The sequence below is a fragment of the Myiozetetes cayanensis genome, unplaced genomic scaffold, assembly GCF_022539395.1.
Source record: "Myiozetetes cayanensis isolate MyiCay16 unplaced genomic scaffold, myiCay2020 scf3, whole genome shotgun sequence".
NCBI classification, from domain to species: domain Eukaryota; kingdom Metazoa; phylum Chordata; class Aves; order Passeriformes; family Tyrannidae; genus Myiozetetes; species Myiozetetes cayanensis.
Window position 1 is genome coordinate 67666635 of NW_026087521.1, and position 13052 is coordinate 67679686.

At 41.9% G+C, this 13052-nt stretch overlaps 1 long non-coding RNA gene across 2 annotated transcripts in view; it reads right to left on the reverse strand.

The window, feature by feature from the left end:
- Positions 1-13052, reverse strand: part of LOC126644247 (uncharacterized) — a 90196-nt gene that overhangs the window by 54028 nt on the left and 23116 nt on the right. For both annotated transcript variants that reach the window (XR_007629890.1, XR_007629891.1), the window contains exon 7: positions 2410-2590. This is a non-coding gene — a long non-coding RNA (uncharacterized LOC126644247). The remainder of the gene's footprint in view (positions 1-2409; positions 2591-13052) is intronic.

Genomic DNA, 13052 nt, shown 5'->3' on the forward strand with positions numbered 1-13052 from the left:
GCACAGAGCGGATGTGCAGTCTCCACGCTCCCAGGCTTTCATGATCTAACTGGATGAAGCCTTGAGCAGCCTGGTCTGATCCTGGGGCTGACCCCACTTTGAGCAGGAGGTTGCACTAGATGCCTCCTGAGGTCCTTTCCAGCCTGGAGGATGAGTCTGTGACCATCGTGTGTTGCCGATCACTGTTGCCTAAGTATCATCTTCTCTGAAGCTCATCTCCTCTCAAAATATTTTATTTGCTCTGCTCACTCCTTAGAGCCCCTTACTCTGACACACTTCAGGCCCTGGGAAAGTGTCTTATCTGACACCAGTGAGGTTTTTTTCTTAGAGGAGTCGGCAGTTTCAGACACTTAAACCCCAACGTACTTTAGCAAATACTGCACAGTCCACAAGTCTGGTTTGGACTGTGCTAACATGAAAAACAGAGGAGTGAAATACCTGTAAAAACTCTTCCTCATCATGAACAAAATCCAACTTTGTTCAGGACATTTTTCTCTTATCTTTTAAAACACACAACCCCATATCTGACCTTGATATATCCTTTCTTGTGGGGGTCAAATCAGCTGCTAAAACTGCTGGTATAAGTGTATTTCCACTATTTTCCTCCTGTGTATGTTGTACATTTTCAGCTCCCAAAGCGTACTGCAGAGATCAAGAACAGCCCTGTGCAGGCAGGCAGCTTCCACACAGAACAGAAAATCAAAGCCTGGCCCATGAAGCAGAACTCTCCACATCTGCCTGTTTTTATGGCTCCGGGAGTGCTGAGTGTGACCCCACCAACACAGCACCACACAAAGGAACTAGGAAGTGTTGAGCTACCTAGAACCCAAACCATCTGACACTTGAAAATGCTCATCTGGCTCTTACATGAGGTCCTGGGGACATTTTGGTACCCAGAATTTATTACTCAAGTCTCAAAGCAGTGCAGAGTAAACTCACTGGAAAACATTTACCAGGACTAGTAATAAATATACACCTCTAACAGCCTACCCCAGAGCAAGTCCCAAACACAGCTCACACAAACCTATCATACTTTTATTAGAAGACCACCTTCCTAAAGCAACCACTTTAATTCCTGGAACGCCTCTGCTTAATTTCTTTGTCTTGTCCAGCTGGGCCCTAACTTCATTTTGCCTATGTATATAATTTCCCCTAAGAAAGCATCAAGTGGACAAATCAGATTCCTACTTCTGGCACCAAAATACTACTGAGTTCCACTAGCTATTAAGGGGTTCCAAACTATGGCAAACAAATCCCTCAAGGCTCACTTACAAAAAAATATAAAAACACAGGTCTAAGCTTGCCAGACTGTCTGCCTCTCACATCCACAGAAACACTCCTCAGAAGAAAAAAAAATTCTTATTATGTATGAGGTACAGACCATCTGCGGCAGGCGTTGAGAGCCAACTCAAAAGTGGGGGGGAGGAGAGTGTTCCCAACTCAGGCATAGGCACGAGGAGCTGCAGACTCAGCAGCTGCCTGTGCGCAGGGGAGAGGTGCTGGGGCAGGGGCAATGAGGCTGCACCAGCCCTGCCATGGCAAACGATGGAAAGGCACGTGGTTACACACAGACTGTGTGTAGAGGCATAGCAAGAGCCAAGAAAACCTGGTGGAGACAGTAAGATCAGCTCAGAAAAGGAGTTTTCTAGGAGTGCTGTTCCCTGTCACTGTGGTGGAAGCAGCATATGGAAAGGAAGGGATGATAATATTACTACTCTGGTTTTAATACAGACCACTGGACTCTTCATGACATGGCAAGTAAGAATGGTAACATCAGCAAACTGGAAGCAACAAAGAATACAGGAAGGTTTTCTTTTTCACTCGTAAAAGAATTAAACACATCGTTCCATATTAGTCCTCTAAATTTTCTTAATTCTCTTGACACCTCTTTTCCCTACTTCACTACTCATATCTGTATTAACTATTTACTGTTAAGCATGCCATACAGCTCAATAATGTTTCATTTCTGGAAAGGAAAAAATAATCTTGTTTTCTAATTTTAACCACTGAAACTAGAGTTACATTTAACCCTCCCACCAAAAAAACCCAAGAAAACCCCATGAGAACATTTTCTAACATCTAGCAGCTTGCTATGCCTTTGTGTGTTTGCAGCCCAACAAGCAGGAGATAGTTCCATTGGCTGTAAACAAACTGTGACCAGATAAATATGAGTAAACCTTTCCAAGTGACTGTTGCTGATTCTGTCAGGAAACAAATCTACTTACAGCTCTCTCAAGCCAAAATCATCCCAAGTATTTGTCCTGTTAAAGTCTGCTGTTTTTTTAAACACTACAAATTAAACCCTGCTTTCACAGATATCCCTGGCTAAAATCCCTCTGCTCATCTCCCTGGGGCCAGGAATCACCTGGAATCTGAGTCTATGTATGGGCCGATCCTGTAAATACTTACCGAGGTGGAAGGAGCACTGACATTTGAGCTCTGTCATACACTGAAGTCCCTTTTCCCTGGGTGTCTGCTCCACCTGGCTGCTGGAGATGGGGCTCTCCATGCTGGATCTGCAGGCACAGGCCTCGGGAATACCACAGCAGCTCGGCAGGGAGCGACATGCTTCCAAGGGCTCCGGCTGGACCTGTGGGTGAACATGAAGCAGCTCAGGTGTGGGCACACACTTCCCTCACAGGCTCTGCTGAGGAAGCACCAATGCCCAGGAACAAGGTGGAGTGGGGAGGCTGGGGCAGTAGCAACTCCAGCCACTTCCAGAAGGTTTGCCAGAGGCTGTCTGTCCTGCGCAGAGCCCTGTCGCCTTCAGTGCCACCCACACCTGCAGTGGAGCCTGAGTTCTAACTGAAACATGCCCATTTCAAATGGGCACTGGGACATCACTTCCACTTTGATCAAGTACTACGAAGACTGAGGGAAACAGTGTGAAATTATTGTGCTTAAAATTGCTTCTTTATTTAAAATAAGGTCATTTCTGCATACACGCACCAATATCTCTAGAAAACTTACTGAGTGTACCCCTGCAACTCCGTGAGGATCTGACCTCACCAGCAGAAATCTAGACCAGCCCTTGGTGAAAGAATGCCTTTTTATCCACGGATCTAGGAACACAGTTATGCCTAAGTAGGGAACTTTGTTTCCCAGACTGTTCCTCTATCCAACTGCAACCTGTTTATTTTGACCTCAGCTCTTAGAAACTGTTGATGCCACGGTAGAAATATGCTGTGTGTTCCAACAGGCAACAAACAGTCCTAATGACAGCACACTCCATCTGTGCTGCCAGAGCACACAAGCTCAGCCTATAGCTCGGATCCGCTCCCGGGTGTGCAGGACCAACCTGCGCTGAGCCTGTGCTGCGCGGGACATCCTGGCACGGCAGAGCCTCCCGGAACAGACCTGTGCAGGGAGCCCAGGGTAGCCAGGGAACACACCGGCAGCACTTGCATTCTCCCCTCCCTGAGATTTTGGGTTCTTTTAAATGTTTCAGAACTACAGAGTAAAGAAAGCTGACTCAAAAAGTGCCCCGTGCTCTCCAAAGGTAGAAGTTAAAGTGTGCAGAACATATGGTACTATTTACAGCCCTCTAACACACTGGATTCAGGGGAATTTTCCATCAGCCTCAGACTCTGCAAAAGGTATGTCACAGAAAAATGCATGTGGGGATCCTTTAATTTCTCTTGCATCTTCTCTTCTTATATGATGCAGCTGTGGAGCAACACCCACTGGTACTGGTAGCATGAAACTGCGATCCTTCCCTGTTACCAAGGTCTGGTACCAATTACCATGGATTTAGAGGCACTATATAAAAGACAGTGCTGATTTGCTTCTAAATTTGTATCTTGATTAAACTGTCAGGCTATAGCACAAATGCAGCGCTTACCTGACTTTAAAATCCTACTACAATAAATTATCCAAGAAGTGCAGTACAATTTAAAAATGCTTATAAATGGATCAATACTGTGCATTATGGTTAGATTTTACACTTGGTCGTGCCAAATTAAATAGAATAGAAGCAGCATTTTATATTAAAACTGTAAATTCAGTGTGTTCCAAATAAAAACTGGATGTGAGGAGGGACTGTGAAGCGGAATTTTAAAAAACATCAAGTTGGCCAACAGAATAACAACTGCAATATGATTTTTAATATTATTTTCAAAATTATTTTTAACTGTGTTTTGGTACACAAAAAAAACAAATATGAAAGACCCAAACTCTATTCTCAGGAACACACATGCAAACCCTCATTGGTCAGATTAGTGTTTTTCAGCACTTACCCCTGTAAACAAAGCAGAATTTGGTCTCACCCTGTTAAAGCCAAGTCATTTCCCCCAGAATAGCTTCAATGATACTGAATATATTTTAACTATCCAGAATTTCAACATCTAGGATTACTGCTGTAAACATACATAGGCATTGTGGTCTAATGAAAGACAAAGTTAACATAAATACGGTGCAGCAAAAGTGAGATCAGCCGTGTGGGACTTCCAAAAGGAGTTTAGGAATTAAACTGCCATTATTAAAGTTAGTGCAGTTATTGAACTATGGCTTTTAAAATTTTCACGGTATACTGAACTGTTCTGCACAATGCAAGTAATTACAAAAAAACCAGATTTGTTTTCCATCATGATTACGAGCCATCGCTTTTCCTAAAGCTTCTGCTTCTAAAACCAATGTTCTTGTATGTTCTAACACAAACTTTCTAGCTTTCTTTTTCATGGTACCCATGTAAGAAAACAGCTATTCTAAATTAATTAATCATCATGCAACCTTCCAGAGAGGGAATATATGATAAAAGTATTACATAGTGAAGTTCAGGCATATTTTTATATCCTCAAAAGAAGGTAACTGATCCTCCCCTCTCCCCAGTTTCAAATGGAACTTGGCTGCTATGGATTCTTTCCCACACAAATCAAGCCTTAGCTCTCTTGAATTGAAACAATATGGGATGATTATTGTGGGAAATTTTTTACTGTTACTGTAATTTAAAACTTTCTGTGCCCAATTTTGCATTTTCTATAAATCAAAAACCCATTTCACTTAGGGCTACAATTAAACAGAGGAAATCAAAGACTAACTTCTAAGCAAGTCTTGCTATTAATCATAGGACGAACTAGTAGTACAACTACTTTTATTGCAGTTCCTTTCTGCCTCCATTTTCATCTAAAGCTCAGGTTCTTTAGAAGAGGCTGTGCCACAGACGAGATACATTAGCTGAAGGTACAGTGAGAGGAGGGAAAGCCTGAGCGCCCTGCCTGCCGCAGGAACTCAGGGCAATGCCTGGGATCCCAGCACAGCTCCAATCCTGCCAAGTAGGTAGCGTGCACAGCCCACGAGCTGCCCAGCACCACTGCAGGGCTCCTGCAGACACAGCTGCTGGGGTCCCACACTGCCACTCCAGAGGCCACCTCCTTCTCCAGGAGCAGCCACGCAGTCACAGCTGGTGCTTCACCTGTCTGAACTGAAATCACTGTTCTTCTCCTTTTAACAGAAAATTACAAAAGCAAAATCAAAATTTCAATTTAAAACACAACATACAAACGCAAAAATAGAGGAGTGCAAAATGAAACTGTGTGGAATATGTAAATGTAGGGCTTCTGTTTTTTCAAACTGGAAGTCAAAATGATGTATTTTTATTTTCTAAAAAGAAAGAATGCATCTTGGTTGCTAGACAAAATAAAATATGAACTCCCAAATCAACAGAAACATGTTTCACCCAGCTGTCTTTATTTTTTTTCCTCTCTGTTTCTCAGAGAAGATTTTTTATATCATTACATTTTTTCCATATCTTTAGGGAGAGGTTTAATGCCTCATGGTGTCAGTTTTTGTAAAAATCCTACAGAGGTACAAGTCACTGCATTATTTGCAGCAGTACATCTACAGTAAGAACAAGTGATAATAGTAACTTGTTCACAAAAGACATGCTCAAAATAAAAAATGGCTTCCAGTTAAAACACAGTCTGAAATTTATATATTCCATGTTAAAGAGGAACCTGTTACTGATTGCAAATTAAAATTAAAATGTACCTTGTAAAAATTTCCATTTTTTAAAAATAAGCCGTTTTTTAAAAAAGGAAACAGCTGTGAGGAGTTTGGGGAGTTACTGGAAGGGCATCCTACAAAAAGAAAACAAAAACCTTCCCAACACTGACTTACTACTCAAATACCGTGATTCAATAAAACACAAATGGAAAAGCTTTCACCTCTGAGAAGAACTAGATTTAAAAATTAAATTTAAATATTTAAAAATTAAATGACTTACTGAGACTATAGATTGAAACGTTGTTTTACTATTCGTTTTCCTCCTAAGGAAGATTTCTCGTGTACTTACAACTCTTGCTCTCTGTGATAACAAACTCCTGGAGCAATCAACACCTTTGTTTCTCAAAAAGCACACTTAGACCGTGTCAGTCCGGCTGTGGTACAAGGAGCTCCAGGAACCTGCTCACCCTTTTGAGCACCCCTTTCCCCGAGAGGACAGAGGAACTCAGTCCAGCTTCCTCCAACCTGCTCATCAGCCAAAAGCAGCCTCTGACCACACAGCAAAACAATGCCTGCAACCACAGGTCTGCCTACCAGGAATTTTGGAAAAACTGGATGTGAACTGACCTACAGTGTAAGGAAAGAAAAATTGGGGAAAACCCAAAAATGAGACACAGAAGTTTGGAAGTCCTGTGCAAACAACATGAAAGAAACTGGTGCACTCACTTCATGCAGATACCTGCCGAGCTCCACAGTCTGAGGTGGAGCACCTGAACCTTCTCTTTTTCTGCTCAGGTTTATCACATTCACTTCTCCCATTTGACCTCAGCCTGTACTGCATACAGGGAGAGAAACTGCCTGCCCCAGCCAGCTTACATCCCTGTTGGTGCTCGGGACATCCACATGCAGCTGGGCCCGGGATTCCAGGACCCCTGACCACCAAAAGCACTCCTGAGCCAGCAGGAGATGCTGAAAGAAATGCAGGCACCAGAACTGACTCAGGTTCGGCAGCACTCACCCAAAGATTGTCAGAACCATTAACAATCAGGCTAAAAAGCTGCCAAATTGGACAGAGGATTACCAGGAAACATTTCAGTAAACTGTCTGCAGAAGTCCTGTATTTCCACTTTTGGCCCAAAGCGCTGGTTTCTCACACAGTCCTGAGCAATTGAGGTTGTGGGGAGAGGGGATGCAGTGGTAGGAGGGGGAGAGGATATGGAAGCAACACAGTTTGTGATTACAAAGTGGGTGCAAAAGCCAGTTCTGCGCATAAGCATCTGCAGGATTTGATTGTTACAGGCACACTTATTGAAAAGGTAAGGAAAACTAAAGCCAAACAGCTTTTCCAGTATTCCTTAAGCACACTGGCCTGCTGAAGTGTCCACGTGGTGGAACCAGTGTGGTTCCATGTGCTCAGCCCAAGGCTGCTCACCACATGTGCATCTGGGGCACCCGGGAGAAGGAACACTGGACACAGTGTGACTGAGAATACCTGCTCCCCTGAGCCCACTGCAACACGCTGCAAGGTCAGTGGGCACAGGCCTGCCTGGCTCCTAGGACAAAAGAAACAAATCCTAAACTCAACTACATTAAGGCAAGCAGTAAGGTAAAAAGAATGGAATTGTCAGAGAGAAAAAAAAGGAACGAGCAAACAAAATATTTAAAATATGCTTCTGTCTTTATTTTTAAAGCTCCTGCACAGCTTTCTATTCTGCAGGGAGCACATAAAACGTTATGATTTGTAAGTTTTAGTTTTCATGGTTATTGTTTAGTATTCAGTAAAAGGGACACGACAGTTTTGGGTTTTTTTAAGTCAGCTAATTTACCCACATAATCTTAAAATGCTATCAACATACTGGATTTTAATTACTTGCACAGCACTATCCTAAACTGGAAGGACAACAGACCAGGCAATTTCACAGTATCTTTCTCTTCAGCTGTTCTGATCAGACTTGGACTCTGATTTGGGGTATATCCATGTAGATGCTGCGTGTGTTGCAATCTCTCCTACTACTTCTGAATGCATAAAATTTACAAGATGGTGGTGATGAAAGAAACCTCACGGCAGGTAAGAGAAAGAGCACATAACCTTTCCACTCAGGGAATGAATGCTACCAAATTCTGGGAGGCAAGGAGTCACCTCCTACAGCTACGAGTGAAGGTCTGTGTTCAAAGGCAGGCAAGGACTGGAACAGCAGCTGCAGCCCAGACCCAGACTATGAGATGCCCCTTGTGCAAAGCAGTGTTGAATCCCTCCAGTTCTGCAAGCACTGTATGTCAGAGCAGCCCACACCTCTCCCCTCCCAGCTCGGTATTCTCCACTGTGCATTATTCATACAGCCATTTCTCACAGCAGAAATCTCAGGGGGAGAGATTAATAACCAGAGTTACCTCCAGCTTACAAGAGGAGGTGCTGAGGCACCGAAGGAGGAGGAAACCTGAAGAGGTTCTTACTATTACACCCAAAGCTGAGTGTAAAAGAATCTCCCGACTTCTCATTCACTTTTCCAGACAAGGGCACCACAACTCCTATGTACAAATGCTTCATCAAGGCCTAATTTCTGGACAATAGTATGTATAGATACATATTTTACAACTTAAAGGATATTATATTAAAGGACAGAAGAATGACTAGAAAAACTCTCCAATCAAAATAATCTGCAATCCCAAAAGTGTCCACCCCATTGATTCTGATGGCACAACAGAAATTACTCTTTGTGCCCATTATTTCTCCCAGTGGCTCGTGGTACATGAGGGACCGAAAAAAGCTGAAGGCTGTCTGAAGTGGTTTGAGTGTGACAAACTCCATGTAGGCCTTGCACTGGTCATCTGCACTCCGTGAAGAATGGCTGTACTTTCATTAATTGCCGTTAGAAGCAACACCCACCAGACAGCCACTGGTCACCTGGAGGAGCCTTTTCATCCTGAGTGCTTTGCAGAAATGCTCATACAGAGCTGGAGTACAGTCTGCAAGTGCACTGGCAAAGTGATTTTTCACTTTCAAGCTTGACCTCTTAATATTAATTGAATTGTGAGACTTTTCTATTTGTTCTTCCACTGTTTGCAACCTTAGAACTAATATACACAGCTAAGGTGTAGGCCTGGTTTTTCACAGATTAATCTTCAGGAGAGCTTTATAACACTTCCTGCTGAACCCTAATTACTCTTCAGTGCAGCATTTTAGGTTATATTGCATCTCGGGAGGAACAGGTCGGTGACAAGAAAAGTTACAAAACTGAGGGACTGGATTCAGGTGCCCTCACCCCCCTTCTCCAGGAGAAGTCCAACCCCCCAGCAGGCGTGTGTGGGCCCTTCTACCCATTCCACTCGGCAGGCATCAGAAGTTAAAAGGATTGCAGCAATTATTTCCACAATAATGGAATTTTAGGGCTTCTGTATCCAGCCCAGAACCTTATATGGGTGTAAACCAGCCATATCCAACTGACAGTGTAAAGAAATCTATTTTGGGAAGAGAATTATACCCATACTTCAAGTTCCTTGGAACTTGGTAAAACTGATTGCAGGATGTGGCCCTCGGTGCTGTAGGAACATCCCCAGCAGGGCCACACGTGCACAGGGATGTGCAGGACCTTCCACAGGCACGGCTGTAGCTCCGGCCTCACCGAGCCCCAGCTCTGCTGTGCTCGCTGCCACCCTGGCCTGCGCGTCACAGCAGGTACAAATACCCTCCACTTGTCTCTCTCCCACATCAGCCCTCTCCGTCTCAGCACTCAGGTCACCTTGTTCCCAGGTGCTATTCCTTGGCTGCTTCCCTTAAGCAACATAGTTAAGTTTTGATTCCTGAAAGCATTTTGGGGGAAAAAAATACAAGCATCTGATAGATACCAATTTTATCCTGTTAAATACCACCTCCAAAAGCAATTTGTGTTATAGAGAAGCAAATAATTGCTACTCTAAGTAAAGTGCTAAATAACATCTTAAATGTCTACATGTGAATATTATATATTCAACTACATTTTTATTTACACCAAATAGGAGTGTACCCATACAAAAAATACTCAGATCTCATATGTGAAACATATGTATATATATAGTACAGTGGGTTATACTTCAAATTAAATAATTTTATAGAGTCATTCAGAAGGCACCAAGACAGTAGAAATAATTGTTTTAGTATAATTTAAAATGTAAATGTCACGTAATATGTAATTTAAATGTAAATCTGTACCTTAAACCTTCAATCCATCAATGTAAATCTCCATTTAAGAAACAAAATTTCCATGTGATCATGTTAATTCCTCCTTCTATAATAATTATAGAATGAGAAATGTATAACCTTCAATTAAAAACTAGTAACTATCTTCACAACAGACTGAGTAGGAAAACTGTTTTTAGAAAATGGTTACTAATAAAAATAGATTTTTAAATGTTAATTATTTATTCACATAATAACTAAGCAATCAAAAGAATCCTAGATTTCACACTGCATTAAAACCAAAACTAAACCCCACGATAAACTCCCGCAGCAAAATTTGTATGTGCAAGGCCTTTGGGCCTGTTAACAGTTTCCATCCATTTTGCCATAATGCGATCAATTCCTTCTGTGCACCGTGCAATTCCTAAGTGCATGCTGGAAGATGCAGGAAGAATTCTGATGCTGTGTCCCTTAAAACCAGAAAGCAAAACTCTGACACTCATGGGGTTAGCCTGAACAAAGCAAGAAGGTACCAAAGCTCACTGCCCAAGCCCAAAGGTGTAGTGTTCTCTAAATGCACTTTAAGAGCCATTCGAGTTCAGGCTGCCTGTATCAGGTTTTTAAATTACTGTTACTTTGGTTTTAGAGTACAATCCAAAACTCTCTGCTATCTGTGGGAGACTTTCCACCAACTCAGGACTGGATATACTATTTTGTTTCCTATAGATAAATAAGACAATACATCTCATCTGCCAAAGGTAACAGAAATATCATGAGAACTATCCTTTCTTGAAAAAACAAATCTTCAACCAGAGAGAAAACAAATATTAAGAAAAAATTATTTATCAAAGAAGAAAGTATTTTGAAAATAGTACTTGCTGTATATATAAATGTAGAAGTAAATACACCAGAGCTCTTTGTGAATGGGTGGCAAAACAAATACAGCGATCAAAATCTCTTGGATGCAACAAAACAGCATTCCTACCCTTCTGCACACTGCATTCCAGTGAAAAGCAAGAGCAGCTCTGAAAAGACTGACAATGCATTTAAAAGTCCACGTCAAAGCTTTGTGTTCACCAACTAAGAACAGCCTGAACTGGAACAACTGTCCATCTCAAACACTGGCAATATTTGTAGCTGCTTCATGATTCCTACGTCTTGCAGATGACAATGTGAGTGAACCCTCGCCCAGAGCAACCCCTCCTTGCTCCCCTTTCCCCCTCACAGTCCCTCAGAGCAGTCACTGAGCAGGGGCTCAGCAGGAACACCACAACCTTTACAGACCCCTCAAACCCCCTCCTGTCAGAGGAATCACCTCGGCCTACCAGGGCTGGGAAGCACAAGAACACTCACGTGTTTCTCTAAGCTACTCAGTGCCTCCCCCTGCCCCCCAGCATTAAAATACGTAGACTTGAAGGTGCTGCTTCTTGTTTCATAGCTCCTGAGATCAACTGTTCGCAGTGTATTTTCCTATTTTTGAAATTACCTAAAACAAGGTAAAAAATAGAGAAAAAGAAAGAAAACAAGACTAGTTTCAAATAGTGCTATTTTTTTTCTGTTTTGGCACTCTAAAAATATTTGCGTCTGTAATTATAAAACCATGTGAACTCTTTTATTATTAAAATTGAAGCTACCTTCTCCTTCTGGAAATGTCTGCTTACATTGACAAAAGAGCTTCAGGAGCTGAATGAATGCCACAGCAAACACTTCTGTATGCAGGTAGCTCAGTACATGGGCAAAATGCTAAGTGTCCCTCAGACTTAAAGTGTGGCAAAATATCAGTCAGCAATTCAAATGCAATCAATCAAAGGCTGTAGAAAATGATGACCTAATTAATATTTGATAAAGGTATATTGGTTATTATACTAATAAATTCATTTTTCCTTCACTCCTCTTCCTCTCCCTTTGCAAAATATTCTATGGGTATACAAAGCAATTTACTTTTCTATTTGTGCTTTAACAAGTTTGAAAAGAGCAAATCACTTTGAAACTCCAGAGAGATTGGACAGGAGCTAAATGTTTTCCTTGGCAGATAACAGGATACGATGGTTGAGATTAAGTTAAACTTACGTGCGTAAAAATAAATAGGCGGTACATTGCCATCTCAAATCTATAGACTTCTTCCAAAAAGGCTCCCCTAATTTAAATAAAGAATGCATAAGGTAATGCATCAGCTACACACCAAATATTGACCCAACATTCCTCTTTTTTATTCATAGAAATCACATTGGGAGCACCACTGAGATGAAGCTTTTTGCAGCCTCCTCCCCTCCCCAGTTTTTTTCCTAAAGCAAAACAACAAAACCTGACCCATGCTTACATGTGTATTTCAGAGCATCTGGCCCAGAAAATTTTTATGAGTTTGGAAAAGTTTTGTCAAAGACCCTGAAAATCACTATAGCAGTCAGATCATCATTGCAAACTATTATGTACATAGGCTGAATCCAAATCCCATTTGAAGGCAGTAGAAAAACCCCCGTCACCTTCAGAGGCCTTTGGATCAGATCCTTTGTTTCCAGAGGTACGGAATAACAAATTTTAAATGTATGCAAGAACAAACAGTATGCAACTACTGAATAAATGGTCACACTAATCTGTGAAAAAAGACAGGTTTTACAAGGGGCAACTCAAAATGAGTAGAGCTTATATTTGATGGTATATATTTTTTAGAAAGAGGCTGCAAAGGGCCCAATCCTGGGCATTCTATTCCTACATATCCATCTACAAATGAAGGCATCCTGAACTGAATTATGTATTATTTTGGAGATCATAAGTCAAATATAGGTAAATCCTACTGGTACGGAAGATATAAAATATCTTGTGTGAGTGCAGAGGACAGATCTCTGCATCATTTCTAAGGAAATCACAAGCTGGTTTGCTCGCTAGTGAGAAGTTACAGGCCAGATCTCTCAGCAATTTCACAATGCGCACACGGACTGTGTTAGTGAGTATCTGG